We start from the raw sequence: 22,908 nt of genomic DNA, 5'->3' as shown, positions 1-22,908 counted from the left end.
TATACACACATATATATCATTATTATATATACATATGTATAGTTGCTTCATTAACACTGAACTCAACAGTCAACAACACTGTACCTCATGATAGTACAAAGATTACCTAACATGTATTATCTCACATGTATTTTCTCCGTAAGGCCCACCACAACTTTTTTGCCTATAGAAACACTACATAGCATTTCAATGCTACCCTTGAGACCATTTTAAATAGTGAAATCACCAGCAAAAAGCACAAAAAGAAGAAAAACACGGCATTCAATATACTGTGAAGAGGCTATTCGTTTGCAGGGCGAGAGCTGAAACAAAAGGTAGAGCGATGCCTTCTTCAGTCTGGGCTGGGAGCATGCAACGTCAGATGATTCAAATTTTTCGTCCCTCTTACATGTCCCATGAGAAGAGCGGAAGCACTCTGACTATCGATTTTGGGGTTACAAATAAATTTTAGGTAGGATGCAGTTTGCAAATACTGAGCCCATGAATAATGAGGATCAACTGTATTTAATATGATAAAGTCTCAAATCCTTAACCTGAAATTCAAATCGCTTCGTGAGCTGGCTACATTTTGTCCAGGCTTAATCCCAATCCTCCCCATTTCTTCTCTCCTTGCTTTCCACTTCCCTGTCAGGCTGAAACAACGTTTCCTCCCTCCCCCGCACAGCCACGTGTTCTTCTGTCCCCAAGCTGAGATTTACAAGAAATGTGAGTATCTCAGAAACTGCATGAGGCAGAAGAGAAAGGTTCTTCTCAGTTTACGTATGCATTGGGATATTACATACTCCCAAACCTTTTAATATGAATTGTCTGCATTACAAGCACCTCACTTTGATGAATTCAGTTACAAATCAATCAAACTAAAGGGGTCTGCATGGATGGAGACAGTACAGAAAATGTAATCCCATGACAAAGTGGCCGAAGAGCATCAAGGGCTGTGACCAGGCCAAATTCAATGTGAATAAATTTACCATGGCTTTGGGAAGTTCATGGTCAAATATTTCTTCACTTCCCATGAGATAAGCTGATGGTTGAGAATAACACTTTAGAATTATTCCTTTTCTCTATGAAATAAACTGTAGGCTAGAATTACATAGAAGTTACGTGATAAAAATCAATTCCAAAGATTGGTTCCCAATTTTCTGAAAATCATTCAAAACATTGTGCTTTAAACGACAACATTAGTGCTCTGATGACTTGGTTATACTTCACATAACTTGGCTGTACACATTTGAGATATATATTATGTATATGTATATAAACATTAGCATATATATAAATAAGTTATATATAAATATAAGATATATATTATATTTATGTATATGTATATATTAGCGTATATATGTTATATATAAATATAAGTACATATATATATATATATTTTTTTTCAATATACACAAAGCACTTAGCCCATCTGGCACCTGGTAAATGCTGTGTATGATACCTGTAGTCATTCTCATCACCACCGTCACTATTATTTTACAGGCAATATCTTTTTCTTTTTCCCCCCATCCTTCCACAACCCTTACCTTTGGCAACCATCAGCTTGTTCTCTATGGGTCTGTTTTTGTTTTGCTTTGTTTATTCATTTGTTTTGTTTTGTTTTATATACCACTTGTAAGTGTAATCATGCAGTACTTGTTTTTCTCTAACTTATTTCACTTAGCATAATACCCTCTGTGTCCATACATGTTGAATCAGATGGTAAAAGTTCATTTTTTCATTGCTAAAAATATCCATATATATGAGCACATATATACATATACATATATACATATATATGAACATATATATATGTATATATATGTCACATCTTCTATATTCATTTATTAATTAATAGACCTAAGTTGCTTCCATTTTTTGGGTATTGTATGTAATGCCCTAATGAACATAGGGGCGCATTTTTTTTTTCAAATTAGTATTTTTGGTTGTTTTTTTTTTCAATAAATACCCAGAAGTGGAATTGCTGAATCACATGGCAGCTCTATTTTTAAGGAACTTCCATATGATTTCCATAGTGGCTATACCAATTTACAATCCCACCAACAGTGTACAAGGGTTCCCTTTTATCCACATTCTTGCCAGCACTTTTTATTTGTTAATTTTTTGATGATGGCCATTCTGACAGATGTGAGATGAAATCTCATTGTGGTTTTGATTTGCATTTCCCTAATGATTAGTGATACTGAGCATCTTTTCATATGTCTATTGGCCATCTGTATGTGCCAGGGACCCACAGGGCACCTACTACATAAGGCAATCCAACCAAGACTGGGAGACATACGAGATCTACCTGATACATAGAAACAAACATAGAGAGGAAGCCAAAATGAGGAAACAAGGAAATATGTGCCAAATAAAACAAGAGAAAACTCCAGAAAAAGAACTAAATGAAATGTAGGCAAACAGCCTACCAGATACAGAGTACAAAACAATGGTTATAAGTATGCTCAAGGAACTCAGTGAGAACTTTGACAGAGAGATAGCCAGCATAAAAAAGGACATAAAAATCATAAAAAAAGAACTAGTCAGAAGTGAAGAATACAATAACTGAAATGAAGAATGCACTAGAAGAAATCACCAGTAGCCTGGATGAAACAGAGAGTAGAATCAGTGATTTGGAAGATAAGGTAGCAGAAAACACCTAATTGGAACAGAAAAAAGAAAAAAAATTAAAAAAATACGATAGTTTAAGAGACCTCTGGTCTAACATCAAGCATAACAACATTCATATCATAGGTGTACCAGAAGGAGAAGAGAGAAAGCAAGGGATTGAGAACGTATGTGAAGAAATGTCTAACCACTGTGCTGTACACCCAAAATTAATACAAAATAACACTGAATTTCAACTGTAATTGAAATATTAAAAAGGTGGGAGAAAGGTGAAGGGGAATAAGAGGTCCAAATTTCCAGGTATAAAACAAATAAGTCAGGGGACATAATATGCTGCATAGGGAATATAGTCAATGGTATCATGATAGCATGGTCCAGTGTCAGATGGTTGCTGGACTTATCTTGGTGATCACTTATTTAGGTATAGAAATGTTGAATAACTATGGTGTATCCCTGAACCTAATATAATATTGTATGCTAGCTATATTTTAATAAAAATCTTTTTAAAAAGATCATTAGGAACAAGAAAGGAGACATAATTAGAGATATGAATGAGACATTTAGGAATCATAATTCAGTCATCAACAAATGCTTTCTGAGAGTCTTCTTTATGCCAAGACCTATTTTATGCACTAGGGATAGAGCAGAAAATATAACTGACCCCTGCACTTGTGGATCCTACATTCAAGAGAGAGGAGTCAGACAAACCAAAATATAGTCAGCTAATTTTAGCCAGTGAAAAGTGCACATAGATGATAAAATAGATTAATGTAAGGAGGGGATTCCATGGCTGCTTTAGTTAGGATGGGCAGTGAAAGCTTTTCTGAGGAGGTGGCATTTGAATTGAGATGTGAATAATAGGAGGTGACATTTGAATTGATAGACAGCTACCTGTAGGAAGAGCCTTCCGAGCAGAAGAAAGAGCAAGGACAAAGCCCCTAAGCCTGGAATAGGATTCTCATGTTTTAGGGACAAGGAAGCTAGTGTGTCCAGAGCATGTGAACAAGAGGGAGGGTGAAGGAAGATGACATTAGAGAGGAAGCAGTTGGCCAAAATCAGGTAGGGCTTTCTAGACCGAAGGAAGGAGTCGGAATATCATTGTAGATTTAGTGGAAAGCCACTGGAATTATATGATTTGACTTACCCTTTAGAGAGAGACCCTTCAGGTTGTTCTCTGGAGGTCAGTCTTTGGAGGCACAAGAGAGGGAATAAGATGTTTTCTTAAAACTATGGAGCAGTGGTCCTTCCAAGAGAGGGTGGTGGCTATTCTAGGGCAGTATTAGTGAACATGGAGAGAGAGGGACATGTGTAACTTCAGAGCAATTGGAGAGCTAGATAAGTCGAATAAGTTCTTGAGGAAGAAGTAGAGGATGAGGTGGGGGAGAGGGAGGGGAAGCAGGAGGAGAAGGGGAAGGAGGAGAGGGAGGGAAAGAAAGCATGTATTAGCACTAATTAGGTGCGCAGACTATATTAGGTTCTGGGAAAGATACAAAAAAAGAAAAAAAAAAGACAAGTTCCTGCCCCCCAAATGCGTATAGTCTGGTTGGGGTACAAACTAACTAATGCTTGTGTAATTAGGGTGATATGTGATGGTGAGGCCATCTTTCTTCTTCTCCAGGAATCAGCAACCAGAGCCACAACTCTGGGGAGAAGGGGAGAAGGGGAGTGGGAGAGAGAGAGAAAAAGGAAGTCTAGGCGAGGCGAGAGAAGGACATAAAACCCCACACTGCCCCCTATGGAAACATGGAGACTGACACTTACCCAGAGGGAAAGAGACTCTGGAACCCCACCTCCTTTACACTGCCTCCTAGTCTATATAAAAGTGGATTGTGGGGTATCATCAGCTGGATTCTTTGGAAGAAGATACTCAGATGAATTTGGGGAGCAAGATGTTTCGTAGGAAAAAGCACCTGCGAAAGCATGGGGGAGGAAGCAGGATCAAGCAGAGGAAGAAGCTGAACTGTGATGCGTGATGTACAGAGCCACAACCAACCTGACAGAGCACCCTAGAGCGAGCAGTGCTCAGCAGAATGCCTCACATGAGGCAGAAAGGACCAGACTTTATCCTTTCTTCCCTTAGTTACCAGAGCAGATACAAGTTGTCCTGAGAAGGGTGTGATCCCGGAAGGGGCAGCTCTCTGTTGCTGAGGCAGTCCCTGAAGGAGCTGAGCTGACTGCTGGAGCAGAGAGTACTGGATCTGGGCCATGTATCCTGTATCCCCATGTCTATTACAGGGACATGGTGGGTAAGAAGTTTCTGTTTTGGAGAAACCATTTTGGGGGAAGCAATCATCCCTTCTCTTCCATTTCCCCTCCCCAGTCTGTTTTCCTTTTCCTATAAGAATGGGAGCTATCTTCCTTCCACTAAGTTAGAGAAACTGGTGGTCTTCTCTTCTCTGAAATTTTCTGAGCTTTGAACAGGCCTGATGTTGCTGTACAGAGAGATGTCAGAGCCAAGCAAAAGAGTGTGTCAGGGGTCACCCAGTTCCCACTGTTTGGCTTTCCCTAATGGGTCAAGAAACAAATCCCCGTGGGTCAAGAAGCAGAGACTGGGAATTGGGCCTGAGCTCTAAGAATTCTAATCAGCCCATAGAAGACTATTTGCTTGGTGAAGGATCCTGACAACAGGAGTGTAAGGGGGCCCCAGGAGAAAGCCTCAGCTGGACTTTCTGTACCATGAAATTCTGTAGAGCCTGTAGGACTCTCCAGAGAATTGACAAATGTACCCACGCGAGTAAGCCAGTATCTGAATGACTTCCACAATGAAGCTCTCACATCCTATCAGCGCAATGATTGTGGTGCTGAGTGTGAGACAAGACGTTGAAGAAAGATGAATTGTTCCATGTTTACACTGTAAAATTTTGAATGTGACAAAACTAGAAAACAAATCATCGTTCACATTTTCCTGCATACTCTGTATAAAACTTGCATTATGTGGTCATCAATAAAGTAAAAAACTTTGGAAGATTCTTTGGAAGCTACTGTCCACAGGTTAATGCAGCCTTATGAATAATGGTATCACCAACATTAAGTAAATGGTAATAGGGAATTGCAAAGGCAAGCAGATCAATATTGTTTCAATGCAAACAAGTGTCAAGGAGCCACTGGCAATGTGAATTATAGCAGTATTGCTGCCTTCATCTCACAGTGGGAGATACGAAATTACTAGGAACAGCACATCTGACAATGAAGAACACAGAGATGGTTTATGGACCTCCACAGAAAGAGATGGGGCATGGACACGCTGAAGAATCTTGCACTGATTGGACAACAAACAAATATATGAATACCTCTTCTCTATCCATTATTCTAATCGCCATTGATAAATTGCTATACTTCATACTTTTATAGTACATTTTTAATCAAATTGTTTGTTCAGCAGGGACCCCACAAAAATATATTTGATCACAATCCTTTCACAATTACAGGCAGCCCTTAGTTTGATTTTTTTGACCAACAAATGAAGAAGGTCTCCATCTTTCCCCAAGTAGTCGCCCAAGGAAATAGAATTTATCTTCTGACTCCTCCCCAGTGCAGATCAATATTGTTTCAGTGCAAACGAGTTCCAAGAAGCCCTCGCATTGTGAATAATCACAGCTTTTCACCACAGGAGGAAACACATAGAAAGACAAGGAGAATATCGAGGGGAAGAAAAAGGGGCAGACCAGACTTGCATATACACCCCTGAAGTTCTGGATCTACAGATCTCAACTGAGAAGAGAATGAAAAATTGTGGAATCCAACTAGAATGAAATTAAGGGAGATTGCTACCTTGATGGAGAAAATGCTAGCAATTACTGGAAAATTAAATCACATAATAATACTTCAGTTCTAACATCTGCTGTCTCAGAGGGGGCTCCTTGAAATTGCAGATTCCTTTCTTTTTTTAATCCCGCTAACTAAGCACCTAATTTTATGACTAGCTAACAGCAGTTTGAATGATTTATCCAAATTAAATGGAGAGCATGTTTTGAACGTCCAAAAGTAATTCACTGTTAGTACTGACAAAAAATATTAAACAGATGTGTAGCTAGAGGGACACATCAGAGCTAAAAACACCTGTTGACAGACTGCAACTCTAAAAAAACAACTGAAACCATAAGGCAATAATGAGATAAACGATTAGTATAAACCTTGCTATGATTTATATCTTACTTATACTTGGCATAATTAAGGAAATTCTGAAGACTGTTGCACTCGGTGGCTTACAAACATGAATATTTAAAAGCATTTGATACCAATATGCCTCGTAACTTATGAGATCATTCTTTTAATGTGTAGAGTGCTGGGGATTCAGAATAAAATGTCAATTATAATAGACCTAAGTATTTCAGGTCTAAAAATATTTCTTCCACTCCATTGTGCTTACAAGTGAACTTACAAGAAATAATTCAGAAAAGCTACTGAAATAAAAATAGTTTTCTTCTGTAGAAAAGTGGCAACATTTTTATTAATTGCGACATGTTTACCAACCCAGACTTAAAATATGATGATTTTATTATTCATATCTAGGGCTAAAAAGAAGTGAGTCTAACTAAAAGCAGACTATAAATGCTGGATAGCTCTGTATCTATCATCTATCTATCTATCTATCTATCTATCTATCTATCTATCTATCTATCAATAATCTACCATCTGCCTACCTACCTATGTATCCATGCATTCACCCACCCACCTACCTACCTATCTCCATTAAAATCTCAGCTATTCTCATTTGTTGTAATATATGTTCAAACATCCTCTGACAAATTTGTAAACTTCCTGATATCTACCTAAGACAGTTTTTAACTCTCATTTTTCTAGTAATCACTGTGTGCTAAGGAAATTAGCTAATTGATCCCTTCTTTCATTTGACACATATTAATATGAGCAAAGCCTTGTGGTAGGTATGATGCATAAGACAGTTTCATAGAGCTTACTTTCTAAAGAAGAAACAGATTTCACACAAGTATTTACAAAAGGCCCTGTAAGTCTAGCAGCTAGAATATGTACTTAGAAATCCCTCTGCCAGGATCAAACCCTGGCACTCTATAAGCAACAAGCTTTGTAATAAAAGTGTGAGTCTTAACAGTGTCTCTTAGAGTTGTTACAAGGGATTTAGGGAACTGTGCTTACAAGAGTGCCTGCTACATGGTCAGATTCAATATATGTTGGCTATTATTGTATATTATTCAATACATGTTGGCTAAAAGTATGATATCTGCCATGAGAGGAGAAATACAGAATACAATATAATTTTAATATCAAGCCACATAAAATATGAAAAATTCCAAATTAAAAATAACATTCTATATGACATTCTATAGTGAAAATTGAGTGTGTCTGAATGACTTTTATTCATCTAAACTACTTATATTTCATTCATTCATTAAGTAAGTAAGTAAATAAGTGCTTACTGAGTTTCTGCCACGTGATTGGCCTGAGCTTGACAAGGGGTACAGGGTGAAAACATACCCTGCGATCATGGAGCTTACAGCCTATTTTGGGGCTTAACCAGAGGTGATTCACTGCCTCACAGACCCAGTGGACACCTGACTATGAGTGGTAAATCTGAGGAGAACTCAGAAACTTTATGAATAAATAAAACTAAGTTTCTCAGGATATATGAATCCCCCTCAAATTCACATGTCACTTAGAACTGGTCAGATTGCTTACTTTGAAATGCAGACTCTCATCTCACTTCTCCTCCTCCTTTGCTACTGATGAACTCACTATTAAATTTTTAAAAGATTTTAAATCTTGAAAGCTAGGTACCGTAGAGGTACCATTAAAAATTCATAAGTCTTGTACAGAATATGTCATCATCAGACAGCTTCCTTATCATCATGCAGAGCTAACACTATTTTAGGGTGGCCAAGTTCCAACTTCCTGTTCAGTAAAGGATGTTAGTATATAAACTATGGAATAAAGATAGAGGCAATGTAATGTCGTTGCAAGAGCCCTTTTTGAAGGCCTTGGTTTTTTGTTCATTTAAGCAAATATTTATTAAATACTTACAGGGTGGATCTCTCTCCTACTTCAGCCGATTCAGTATCTTTTTGCCTTCCTGGAAACATTACCTTCATTTTCCCTTAGGAAATGGAGAGCAGCTGACCCCACCCCCAACTTCTGTGTAGTCAGGGAACTTAAGCCAGTCAAATAAGCATATCCCTTTTCAGTGGCCACAGTGATTGGTTCAGGAACGTCATGCAAAACATGAGCATCAGTCCCAGGGCTCTGAGAGAGCTGTTGACAAAAAGGCTCTTTCTTTTCCCTTGAGTGGCCAATCCTCACATATATGCCTGAGGCTTCTTACACAGCCTGCACAGAGCCTGCCTGACAACAAAGCCAACCAGGAGGAAAACGGGGGTCATAGGTGGAGCCTGACTGTAAAGGAAAAGAGAGGGTGAGGGGAAGTCTGAGTGCTTGTGACTTGTTCTCTGAGGAGTGGGTACAAACTCAGGGAGAGGCAAAGTATATTCCACTTCCCAGAAATAAATGTAATTTCTGTCTTACTCTCTCATTGCACTTGGTGACAAAACAGTGAATATGAGACAGTATGTCAGTCAGTATGTCAATCAACTCATGGCCTGTCCTCTTGAGTTCAAAGGGCCACAGCATCAAGTGTGAGGATTCCATCAGCTACCCTCTGACTGGTGCCTCTGAGAAATCCACGACTCCACTGGGTCCCTCCTCACTCTCTACTCAGATCTCTCTCTGTCCTTGTCTCCACCATGTGGTCCCTCCAGATTGTGTAGCTATCTCTTGACACCCCCTAAGTCCTCTAGAAAAACTGTATATTTCTGACCTGACCCTCCAAACAACCTTTATTTACACACCATGGTATCAGTATGCCTCCTGGGGTTTAGATGGACATAATGTCAAAGGTATCCTTTCTTCTTCAGCACCCACACCCACAAATGTGGAATTTTCTAACATCACTCCACTCTAGGACTCACCCTGGGCCAGGGTGCAATCACCATTCTTGGGATTTCATGGACATCTATACTCACTTGTCTCCTCTCTGCCTCTCTCTTCTGAACCCTGGAATGGGAAAACGGACTTTTCCATTGTGACCTATTCTTCCCAGATCTATTCCTTTACATAAACTTTGTCTTTTGAAACTGAAATATCTTGTCTCTGGTGAGTTGGTAGTCGAGAAAGCCTACCTTTGAAGTTTAAAACCTAATAATTTCTCTTGGTCTCTGAATGTTCTGTTTCCTGGGGCAGTGAGTAGAGGCTACCTCAAGTCATCCCTGGAATCAAGGAAATGAAGAAAATCACTGATAAAGAAAAACAACAATCTCAGATTTGCTTTAAATCTGAGATTTGCTTTAAATTAGTCAAAGAAAGGGTACTTGGATGGGAGGAGTGGGGAAGTATAGATGAAACAAGATTAGCCATACGTGGATAATCGTTGAAGCTCTGTGATAGCCCACAAGGGTTCATCATAATATTCTTTTCACTATCTTACTACTATTTTCTGTATGTTTGAGTATTGGAACACTTTCATATTATAAAGTATTCCTTATATTAAGATAAAAGAAACTTTCAAGAGGTGAATAAGGCGGGTAGGCCACACAGGAGCAGGAGGCGGCAATATGGTGAAGCTGATGGTGGAGCTGATGGGGCAGGTGGGACAGGGCACTGAGCTAGACCTTCCTCCGGGAGTATAAAATTCCTATCATTGAAAATCTAAGTGCTACCTTAGACCAGTTTGATGTTATTGATTTTTCTGACAATGAAATTAGGATACTGGATGGTTTTCCTTTGTTAAGAAGACTGAAAATATTGTTAGTGAACAACAATAGAATATGTCATTATAAGCGAGGGACTTGATCAGACTCTGCCCTGTCTGACAGAACTCATCCTCACCAACCGTAGTGTTGGGAAGCTGTGTTATCTGGACCCTTAGGCATGCCCCAAATCACTGACTTACCTAAGTATTCTAAGAAATCCTATAACAAATACGAATCATTACAGACTGTATGTAATTTATAAAGTTCCACAAGTCAGAGTACTGGATTTCCAGAAGGTGAAACTAAAAGAGCATCAGGAAGCAGAGAAAACGTTTAAGGGCAAATAGGGTGCACAGCTCACAAAGGATATTGCCAGGAGAAGCCAAATTCTCAATCCAGGTGCTGGTTTGCCAAATGACAAAAAAAAAAGAAAAAGAGAAAGAAAAGAAAAGAGAAGAGAAGAGAAGAGAAGAGAAGAGAAGAGAAGAGAAGAGAAGAGAAGAGAAGAGAAGAAAAGTAAAGAAAAGGTGGGCCATTCCCAGGGAATGTAGAAGCAATCAAGAGTGCCACGGCAAATGCATCAATTCTAGTGGAAGGGGAGTGGCTGAAGAGCTTGTGGCAGTGCAGTCAGGTACCTGATGGAGAATGCAAATCAGTCCCCACTGAGATGGAAGATGATGTAGTCACACATGGGTCCTGAGCTGTGTGTCCTGAGTATCTACAGATGCATCATATGTCCACTTGGGACAAGTCCAGCTTTTGGAATATGGAATAGTAGCCTTAGTTGTGTCAGCAAAGAGGAGTTTGTAAGCATTGCTGAAGTGTTTAAAACTACTGCTGGTAATTTTGTTATAGTTTCTACAAATAGTAAAAATAAAGGACACTCCCTGTGCTGCCAAAAACAAACAACAAACAAACAAAAACAAAGGGGAATATGACTCTTTGGAAACTATAATCTGGTAAGGTTAAGAAAAACTTTCTCCCAAAAGTTCTGAAGCCACCTCAATAGATTTTGCTCTTTGTTCTTTTGTTTGAAATTCCACAAAGGCAAATCCCTTTGGATCTCCAGTACTCTTATAATGTGGTTATATGTATACTTACATTAACAACATTGCCACATTGACCAAATATTCTTTCAACCCGGCTGTGATGAACATTTTTGGAAAGTAAGTACTGTAATAAATTAGAAGCAGCATTAAATATTTAAAGATTCGTCGTCAGGAAGTCAGTACGTTTTTACTTGAATATTTTTAAAAATCATAATAAAAGAAAAGAAAATGAAAAAAATCAGTTAACTTCTAAATCTTCCTCCTGTTAAACAACAAAATTCAACTGAGTAAATTTGAGGTTGTAATTGGCTTTATTAAGTGATTGATGAATCAGACAGCGTCCTGTCTAGCAAATAGAATGGTGCTCCAAAGGGTGGTACCCAAATGGAAGGATTTTATAAGAAGGGCAGGGCCAGGGAGCTCTTAACAAAAGAAAAGAGAGCGTTATTTTTCGGACAGGACATCTATTTTGAGAGGAAGGGGCCAGCAAAGTTTTTACCATGTAGACTGCCTCTTCTTCCTATGAGGTAGGGGGTAAAGAGGGGGTATTGAGAAGGCCCACATAACAGATTACCACATTGTCGTTGAACAGGAAATTCCAGACTGATTGATTAAGATTGTATTTCTGGGAGAGGGTGAAACTGCAATTAAATCAGGTATTAGGTCTAGGTTTGGTATCATGGGCTTTAGAGCACAAGGGATGCCATTTGAGCGTGAGTCTTTTCCTTTACCATTCTGTTATGCAATGATGTTCAGGATTTAGGTAATTAGGGATTATTAAAGGAAATCAAGATGCAAAATAACTTGATTGGATTTGTAATTTTGAAAGGTTTCTCTAGCTGTTGTATAATGGAGAGTGCCTCTAGTCAGAAAAACTAGAGGAGATGAGTGCCTTCATCTGAAGAAATTGAGTCAGGAGGTGGTAGAGCTGGAACAAAGGTTCCAAGCAAAGACACGGTGTCTTGTACAGGGAGGATAACAGAAAAGTTAGCATCAGCATTCCTTCTAGGTTTCTGCTTGGGTTACAGGGACAATGGCAGAGTTCAGAAGTAGAATAAAGATTGAGGAGCCATACTTGGCTCATGTCTTGACTTTGCCATGAAATTTTTGAGAGGCCTTAGGAGAGCCAGCTAATTCTGTGTTTAGTTTTTGTGCATGTGAAATTATGAGAATAATATAAAATAATTCTAACTATTTTAAACTTTCAAGCATTATTGTAGATAATTATTGGTTTCCCAAAATATACGTATGATATGTTATATGACCCATGTAAATAACCAATGGTGAAATAAAGAATGTTTAACAGTCTTGGTCTCTAACCCCTCTTTTTGTGCAGATAGAGATCATAGTAACACACTTGAATGTGAATATTTGGAGAGAAAACAGTTCAAAATGCAATTAGTAGAAATCTTTGATTTAACTTAGCTCATCAAAGGAAGTACATGCATTTATTTTAGTAACGTGTCAACTTCAAACAGCTAGGAAGAAACAAGATGAGTGCTGAAATTTGAATGGACACAGGGCTATTCATTTCAGCCTAATAAGACAGCAAATAAAAAGTCTTCACTCAAGATATATAGTATTCATGCAGATACCAGCAAAGAAAACACTTCCACATCCATCTCCTTGCAAAAGAATGGGCAGAAACTAAGAAAATAATTTCCAAGTCAGGAAACATTTGGTGCATAATATTGAGAGCTGACTTTAACACCTGCATTTTTTTTTTTAATTTGCACTTCAGGGTTAAAAGCATTATTTTAAGATCATTCCATTTCCTTCGATAATTTTTTGGGTATCAGTCCCCAAACCTTTTCTTAAGACAAATTCTGTGACCCAACTTGAACATGTCATTATAAGAATTCCTTCTGTCTTCCCTTTGAGAAAGGCATGGCTATTTTTCACAGTGAAACATTGATAATTTATTCCTAGAATTACAAAGCATTTTCCGGCACTGCAAAGACGGGAGACTCATTTTGTTATACTCTGATGTGCTCACATTGATTTAAATTCCCAGCATTCTGTTTAAGTCTGACCTCTGTCTGATGCGGCCTTTATTTCTCTCATCTCAGGGGATCCTGCAGGGGTGTGGAATGCCACTACTGAGAGAGCATGTCAGCAGCATTTCTTAGCAAAACACTGCCAGAAATACAGAAAATAAACATCTTTGAAAAATAGCTGAGTTGAAGTGCTTACAGATTCAACTCCAAACAGCTAAACTCCCTTAAAGTCTGTTAAATATTATAAAAATCTGGTCATTAGCGGAAGTTCAGCCTGCAGATTGCAACATGACTTCGAAACACTGAGAGAACTAAAAGGCAAGTTTGATAGCAGCCCTGTTGATCCTCAGACAGGTCAATCTCCTACTGACTTTGGGGTTGAGGAACAGGGCAGAGGCTGAGAGCTCAGTACTGAGGAGCTCTCAGGGGGATGCGATGTCTAAATTTGGGTTGGCAAGGGCTGATACAGAGCTCAGCACCTAATTAAAGCTGCTTTGGAAACAGCTCCCCATGCAGAATAAATATCTCTATTTAGAATTAGAGCTCACCCTCTGGAGAGCCATCATTAGACAAAAATTAGAACGTGGCCCTTTGGAAAATCTTCACCCTAAAAGATGGTAACGCAAAGAGTAATGTTCCATATTGGAGTCCTGGAACAAGGTCACATTTGTCTTATCTGCACAAGGATATCTTGCTCAACTATCAGTGTAAGGATGAATAAAGCCTGGAAAATTCTCAAGCTGTAGGGAGAAAGTAATCAGGCTTTCACATGGATGTAAGAGTAGTTCATCCATGAAAACACGCGTCCTAAGCAATAATACTCCATCAATACAGACCTCTGTGAAGATCCATCCAAGGTCTTTGGTGCAAACAGGGAAAACATTCTGTGCCTCCTACAGGCATGTGATCACCACTTGGGAATATAAGGAATATCTCATTACTCCACCACCTTTAAATCATATTCAGACATGCAGCTCTTAGATTCCATGCAGCCTGAATGGCAGGGAATTAATACTCCATCTTTATTTATTCTCTCACTAGTTTACCTGCTGCCAAGTGATGCAAAAGTCCTGAGTTTATTTTGCAAAGCAGAGTCCAGTGAGGGCCATACTGGTTACAGCTGAGATGCCGAGTCCTAAAAGTCAGCAGATTCTGCAGCTTCAGGGCCACCCTGGGCACACAACACTTGGCAGGCAGTCTGTGTATAGCTGGGTCCACTAGCCTCCCAAGTACCACACAGCACGTCCCCAGAGGGCTTCTTCCAGGTGTGCACACTCAGTTCCCATACCTTTCCCTCTCTGGAGCTGCCCCTGCTCTCTGCTCCCCGTCTCCTTTCAGAGACAGTTAGAGTTAACTCTAAACAGACTGAGGCTTCCAGGAAAAAGAGGTTGTTTTTTAGAAGCTTCTAGTGTGGGCTCCCTAAGGATACGTAACACAATGGCCCCTATTACCATGTTTCCCCAAAAATAAGACCTAGCTGGACAATCAGCTCTATCTAATGCGTCTTTTGGAGCAAAAATTAATATAAGACCCAGTATTGTATTGTATTGTTATATTATATTATATTATATTATATTATATTATATTATATTATATTATATTATATTATATTATATTATATTATATTATATTACATATAAGACCCAGTCTTGTATTGTATTAAAATAAGATCAGGTTTTATAATTTTTGCTCCAAAAGACACATTAGAGCTGATGGTCCAGCTAGGTCTTATTTTTGGGGAAACATGACATGTTTCCCAAAACAGAAAGAGATCTCTCTCTTTCTGTGTCTCAGTCTTCCTCTCTTCCTCCGTTTCTCCCTTCCCCTTTCACATTCTCATACATGTGAGGTCTGACAATTAAGTCGCGAACTTGTTACACCGATGTTGCTAACCTTTTTTGATATCAGAGGGATTATTCATTATGAATTTGTACCAATTGGACAAACAGTTAACCAAGTTTACTATTTGGAAGCGCTAGAAAGGAAGTGAAAAAGTTAGACGACCTAGACTTTTCGTCAAAAATTCATGACTCTTGCATTACAACAATGCACCAGCTCACACGGCACTGTCTGTGAGGGAGTTTTTAGCCAGTAAACAAATAACTGTATTGGAACACCCTCCCTACTTACCTGATCTGACCCCCAATGACTTCTTTCTTTATTTGAAAATAAAGGAAATATTGAAAGGAAGACATTTTGATGACTTTCAGGACATCAAGGGTAGTACAACTACATCTCTGATGGCCATTCCAGAAAAAGAGTTCTAACATTGCTTTGAAGAGTGGACTAGGCACTGGCGTCAGTGCATAGCTTCCCAAGGGGAGTACTTCGAAGGTGACCATAGTGATATTCAGCAATGAGGGATGTAGTACGTTTTCTAGGATGAGTTTAGAAACTTAATTGTCAGACCTTCATACACACTTTAGTTTTAAAAAGTTAATATTAATGCTGTTATTCTACTTAGCAAATGAAGAAATTAAGGCTCAGAAATATTTAGTAACTTCCCTGGATGACAATGGAGTGTGACTGGTAAAGGAGACATCTAGACCCCAGTCTGTCTAAATTCAGAACCCATGCTTCTAAAACTTCTTTTGTCAGAAGCAGAAAAAAAGTCAATATTTGAGAAGATGACTCATAGGAATGTAATCATTATTTAATAAAAAAAGAAATTAGGTGCTTGGGAAAGTAATGTATTAACAGGCAGATGCTGGTGATGATGGTAAGATAAACTGGCTGTAGAGCTTTTGTTTTTTTGTCATTCTTCTTTCTCCAAAGTAAAGTATAGAGCACGCTTTAAGCCAAGAAGAAAGGAAGGGACTGGAATCTTAGTTTATTGACATGTTTTATTCATTATCTATTCCTATGTAACAATTGACTTAGTGATTTAAAACAACAAATATTGAGATCTCCCATCTTCTGTGGGTCCGGAATCTGGGTATAGTGTAGCTGGTGCTTCTTGCTTAGCGTCTCTCATAAGGAGGCAGTCATCTTGCGACTATGGTGGAAGCTTCTGCTGCCAAGTTGACTCTCATGCTTGCTGGCCAGATTCAGTTCCTCATGGATTGTTGGGCTGAGGGCCTCAGTTGCTCATCATGCCTTGTAAGCTTCTCCATAGTTCAGTTCACAACCAGGCATCTGGCTTCTGTCAAGTGAGCAAGAGATGGAGAGATAGAGAGCAGTCTTTTTTGTAACCTATGTTAATCTATTCAGGCTGCTACACCAAAATACCAGAGAGTGAGGAAACAGAAATACAAACAGAAATTTATTGCTCACAATTCTAGAGGCTGGAAGTCTGAGAGATCAAGGTGTCAGCATCATCGGGTGAGAGCCCTCTCAGGGTTGGAGACTTCACATTGTATCCTCATGTGGTAGAAGAGGCAAGGGACCTCTCTGGAGCCTTTTTTTATAAGATACTGATCCCACTCATGGGGTCTCCACTCTCATGATTTAAGCACCTCCCAGAAGACCTGCCTAGTCATACTATGCTCTTTGGCGGTTAAGATTTCAACGTATAAATTTAGGGGAACACAAAACCTCAGACCATAGCATTACCTAACCTGGGAATTAATCCCATTATTTTTGCTGTATGCTATTCATTAGAAGTGGGTCTCTAGGCCTAGCCCACAAGCAAAGGGAGGGAATTATACAAAGGTGTGAATACCAGGAGGAGGGGATTATTGGGGGCTTCTTAGAGGCTGCCTACCACACATGTAGATGGGGTTTATTACTGTCAAATAACTTGAGTTCAAATTCTAGACTTATTACTTGCTAGCTATGTGACTTCAATACATTACTTAACTACTTTGATCCTCAGTTCTCCCTTCTGTAAAATGAAACTAATAATGGTACCTACTGATCTCAAGGAGTCAACTTGGATTAAATGAATAATGAATCAAAACCTAGGTTAATGTCTGGCACATGGTGGGCATTCAGTAACTTTCAACTAACATTATGTTAATAATTATATCAGTTATAAAGCAGCTTTTTCTAGCTAATTATGTAGACGCAGTTGAGGAGGCTTTATTCTTAGCTTATGAAAATCATGTAACATAAATGAAATGGTCACAAAAGAAGCCAAAGCCACAACCATTCTTGGAAAACTTGAAAAACTTCGCTGGTGTTGGCCCTGAGCATTAATCTCAATGTAGTAAAATCTCAAACAACTAAAATATAATCTAAGGAAGTGGAATAATTTATTACTGTATCACCCATATAATCTACTTCTTATCCTGATTTCTTAAATATATTACTGCCCAAAGGAGAATATTAACTGCCTGCTGAGAAATGGAGTGGGCTTCTTTGGCTAGTGTTGCCTTCTCATTTGAATCTGCGGTATAAGCCCTTCCTCCCCCTTTCTTCATTGCAGACCTCACCAGCCCTACACACACAGACCCACCCGCAGACATGCAGACAATCAGACTCACACAGAGACATATACGTACTCAGACTCAATTCTTAGATATAAATACTAGCTACATTGAAAACCAACTGGAATTTCATAGAAATGCATACCAATAAATATGTTCAATTAGTGAGATTTTACCTAAAACTCCTTCTCTATTTCCCTGCTTGGTAAATGGCATCCATCATCTCCATCCACACACACTCTAATCCAAAATGGGAAACCACCTTGATCCTCTCTTTTTCTGGCTTTCCCCATCAGATCCCTCACCCTTCTCTATCCAGCCCTCCTTGGTCACATCTTTCTACCCCAAGTGCAGCTACTTTAACTTAAGCTACCTACCATCAACGCCTCAAAGCCAAGATGGCTTCCTTTCAGAAATGAGGACGGGCCCTCACTCCAGCTCCTTATCCCACTTTGCTGCCTGGGCTCAGCAACACCTTTGGGGAAACATCACCATAACTCACAACATTCTTCATGAAGATTGCCCACAGATCTCATCTCTGCTGGGTCATATCCGGTCCCTGGATAAATGCAGTGAGTACATTGACTCCCTCTTTCAGCATATGAGGTCGGACAATTGACTTTGTGAACTTGTTGCAATGATGTTGCTGACCTTTTTTGGGATATCAAAGAGATTATTAATTATGAATTTGTACCAACTGGACAGTTAACCAAATTTGCTATATGGAAGTGCTGAAAAGACTGCTTGAAAAGTTAGATGACCTGAACTTTTTGCCAACAATTCATGGCTTTTGCATCACGACAATGCACAGCTCACACTGCACTGCCTGTGAGGGAGTTTTTAGTCAGTAAACAAATAACTGTATTGGAACACCCTCCCTACTCACCTGATCTGGCCCCAATGACTTCTTTCTTTACCTGAAGATAAAGGAAATACTGAAACGAAGACATTTTGATGGCATTCAGGACATGAAGGATAACACAACGACAGCTCTGATGGCCATTCCAGGAAATGAGTTCCAACATTGCTTTGAAGGGTAGACTAGGCGCTGGCATCAGTGCATAGGTTCCCAAGGGGAATACTTGGAAGGTGACGGTAGTGATATTCAGCAGTGAGGTATGAGTTCCCGAACTTAATTGTCCGACATCGTGTACGATGTGAACACCTAGGACAGGTGGAGCGTTATGCAATGCCCAGAGAACGCAGTGAGAGGCAACACAGTTTGATGTGGTCGTGGAGTTTCCACAGTTGTGGGACAGAGCCATTCTGTGAGCATTCCTAGTTGCATTATTCCTTGTATATGTCAAAGGCACAGCCACAGTGTACAATGATTTGCCTCCGAAGGCTACATTACTCCCTACAGATGTGGACCATACAGTGTTCCATGATGTGGTCCAAGTTCAGCTAGCTGGGACCATGGTAGCACAAGCACTCTGATCTGCCTTTTGGTGGTTCAGGTGGTCTCAAACACACCCAGGGAAGGTCTCATCTCCTGCACCGTGTGGAGGGGAGCGTCTTTATTCCTATCGGCCATCTGGCCCTTATTACTTTTGAGTCCCTATTCCTGCTCAAAGTTCCACAAGTACTGAAAACACATTTTTAAGGATTTAGACATGGATTTCCTCCCTTCCTCCTACACAACTCTGGCGACAGAGCCTTTCCTTTGGCATAGCCAGGGCCTGTGGTGCTGGAATGAATGAGGCCTATGCCTTTGGACTCTTCCTCTCTTGTTTGAAGTAAAATATCTTTGACCACCATATGCAAATCATTCCTCAGCCTACAATGCTTAGAGTGGAGGCTGTCCCAAAGAGGATCTTGCAGGTACAGTAGAGTAAATCAAAAGTGTACAGTATAAAAGGTTATTTAGGCAGAATTAGAAATTTATGGCAAAACATGGATTATCTGCCAGCCGTTATCAACTTTATCATCATAACAATTTCTGCTTATTGAAGATATACTACGTACCAAACACAGTGCGAAGAACTACTCATGAGCTATCTGTGAAATATTTTATTTAATCTTTGTAGTTTTCTCATTTGACAGATAAAGGAACTGAAACTTAAAGAGGTTAACTAACGCACCACAGCTAGTATCAAAACTGGAACAGTTCCTTCCAAAGCATGCTTTTAACCAGTAAACCAAATTCCTGTGCCTTCAACATTTTCTCCAAACGTGGTTTTGAAGTACGCTGTGTGCTCTTCTCAGACCACCACATAAACCGTTCATCACAATGGCTTTCTTTCATTTGTTTGACCATCAGCCGAATGCGAATTGTTCTTTACACATTCCCTGCCGAACAAACATTGCATTAAACAGTCCTAAGGGGATTTCATGCTGGATAGAACAAAGAATTCAAGTTTTTAGAATATTGTGTTTACATTATAAGCTAATTTAATAATAATTAGCATCACGTCTTGCCTGAGGCAACAAGAAGTTGAACTGTAGATTGTTTCTAATAATGCAAAGATGTCAAGTGATATCTCCTTCACAAACAAGGGACACAAAGAGAAATAAAAGCTGGAAAAATTATGGGGGAAATGATCTATGCCATTGGACATAATTAAATGAGAGTTAGATTGATTTTAGCATACAATAATAAAATGAACCAACCAAAAAAACTCAGTTGGAGAAGCCTATTGGATTTCAATTTATATAAACTTTGAATGGGAGAAAAATAGCAAGAAAAGTGGTTTTTTTAATGCTAAGAAAAATAGTGAGTGAAAATGTATTTATAATTTTGTTTGATTTTATGTTCTCAAACTTGCTCAGCCCTTTCATGACCTGAAATTTCAACTCCAAAGCATCCCCACCATGTATTCTCTTTGGAGCAAGACAGCATGTAAATAAAACAAATAGACTCCCCAGCGTTTTGCAAAGTTAAATTCCGCAAGTTTTTCAACAAAACATACAGAAATACTATTCAGTTTGGGTTTGAGTGGGTTTTGCCTTATACCATAATTTGCCACTAGATGGCGAAATATGACATGAAATGGAGGCTGCGGACCAAGTTGAAAGTCTGACGAGTGAAGTTTGAGCTAATGAAAACCTGTAATCGTACTACAGTCATTCTTAAGGTGTGTACATTACTTCTAATTAAAAACACTTACCGATTCATTTAAATTCTTGTCTAGAAATCCTCTGGCTAAGACCTAGTTAACTGCAAGGCCTGTTCCAGAGCCCCACTTCTAATGACCTGTCTCTGCCAGTTTCTCTCCCAGGGACTCTTGCTTAATTTAACAATATTTCTCTGAGCTAACCACCAGTTTGCCAGAGTCCTGATTCAATTGTCTTCTGTCACATTCTCCATCATTCTTCTTGACCTTGCTTCAGCAGCCTTCACCTCATCCTTGCATATTTACTTGGATGTGGTCACTCTTTTTTACCTTTTTGACTCTTTTCTTTTTGACTCTTTGGGGGCCTCATGAGTCCATTTCTCAACAGTGTGCCTATCTGGATGCTATATTCCAGTTCCTAGCCTGAACCAAAATGAGCCCCAAGATGCAAGAGGAATGTTTATTTAAAAAACAGGTTACATATATGTGATAGGAAGGCTGATGGAGTGAAAAAAAGAGATGAAACTCAGAGCAGTTAAGCAGCTTATTCAAAGTTTCTTATCAGTAATTGCTAAAAATAGAACCAGATACTCCTGACACCTGATTTGGCACTTCATTTGGCCAATATTATCTTTCTTTGATCATTCAATGAAAGAACAGAGTAGCAATTTGGGGAAAAAGCCTGCCAAGTAGACTTAATAATCTTTTCCAAGTGCTATCAGTGAAACCAGTAATAGGAAAAAAGTTTTCTGCTAGCCTTTCCACTGTTCTGGACTTAATAATTTCTATAATACTCAACGCCCTGAAATTGAATCATGTTACTAGACTTTCTTGTTGGAGATTAACAAAGTAAAAGTGAGACTGAAATTTCCCAAAGTAAGTGCTCTTTGTGAAAAACCTCCTGTGTGATCCATACCATATGTCATTTTATATACAGATATCTTATAAAATGTTGAAATAGCCAAGCAACATTCTCTATGAAATCTTCCCTAATCAAATGTACCTAACTTAAACCAATGCCATTTCCTCCGTGCCTGTCATAGAACAGATGCTCAATTTGCACAAAGAAGGAAGGGAGGAAGGAAGAAATGGAAAGGAAGAAGAAAGGAGATGAGAGAATGATGTATCTATTGAAAAGATGTAAACAAAATCACCAAGAAGCATGCTTTCTTTGTCCAGTAGAGATGAAGAAATGTCAGCTCTCTTCTCAGTATAACCTAATGTTTTCACATTGTCATTACAAAAAAATATTCCCCAATCATCTGTTTTCTAAACTAAACAATCCCAGCTCCTAAAACTTTCCCTCAAGGCTTTCATTAATTGTTTTCATGCTTATCTATACCAATTTTGATTTCTTTCTAAAAAGTCAAAGTTATTTGAGATTATATTCCATAGCTTTTCATGATCCTTTAAAATGTTATCCTCATTTGAGGAGATATTTCATATAGCTAAAAGAGAAACCAGAAGAAATTTGTAATTTTTTAAGGAGAGAACATGTTTTCAAGCCCATGGCACAGTAGTTTATCAAAACTACTTTTTTTACATACAAGCCAATTTTATCAGAAATTTGCTTTTCTAAAGAATAAAACAGATTAATTTAAAGATTTTTACCTTGAATTCATAAACTATACAAAGAATTTGTTATATAAAAACTCAAAACCCCTGTTGGCAAATATTTTTGGGAACATACAGATAAATTTTCCAGTTTAAGCATTTTCCTGCTTTTAACCAAACTGTTGTCTATGAACCACCTTCATCAGAATCACCTTGCAGGAGTCTTGGTACTTGGGCAATTCTTCTCAAAAATGCTGATTCCTGGTCTCCATTCCAGCCCTACAGAATAAGGACCTCTAGAGTTGGATCTAGAAAATTGGCACACACCCCAGATAATTCTAATGAATATTTCAGTGTTAAGGGATACTTATATTAAGCTTTGGTCTTTTCACTTGGTGGAGCAGTCCTCCCCCTCCCCGCCCCCCCCCCAGAAATACAGAGACTTTTTTTTTTAAGTTGGTATTTAAACAATGGTGGTAAAAATGTGAGAGGTATGCTTCCTGCCCAGCAAATACCCTGGATCTGGTTAGCAACCTTATTACTGTGGAAAGAGAATTTAA

At 38.9% G+C, this 22,908-nt stretch overlaps 1 pseudogene across 1 annotated transcript; it reads left to right on the top strand.

Annotated features, from left to right (window-relative positions):
- Positions 1–5,399: 5,399 nt before the first annotated feature.
- LOC308506535 (U2 small nuclear ribonucleoprotein A'-like) lies at positions 5,400–10,747 on the top strand (annotated as a pseudogene). The gene is made up of 2 exons: positions 5,400–5,417; positions 10,246–10,747. The product of its transcript is annotated as a U2 small nuclear ribonucleoprotein A'-like (transcript).
- The last annotated feature ends 12,161 nt before the right edge of the window (positions 10,748–22,908 follow it).

This window comes from Rhinolophus hipposideros (genome assembly GCF_964194185.1).
Source record: "Rhinolophus hipposideros genome assembly, chromosome: 13".
Lineage (NCBI taxonomy): Eukaryota > Metazoa > Chordata > Mammalia > Chiroptera > Rhinolophidae > Rhinolophus > Rhinolophus hipposideros.
Note: the sequence above shows the minus strand (reverse complement) of the source record. Positions and strands in the feature narration are given on the sequence as shown.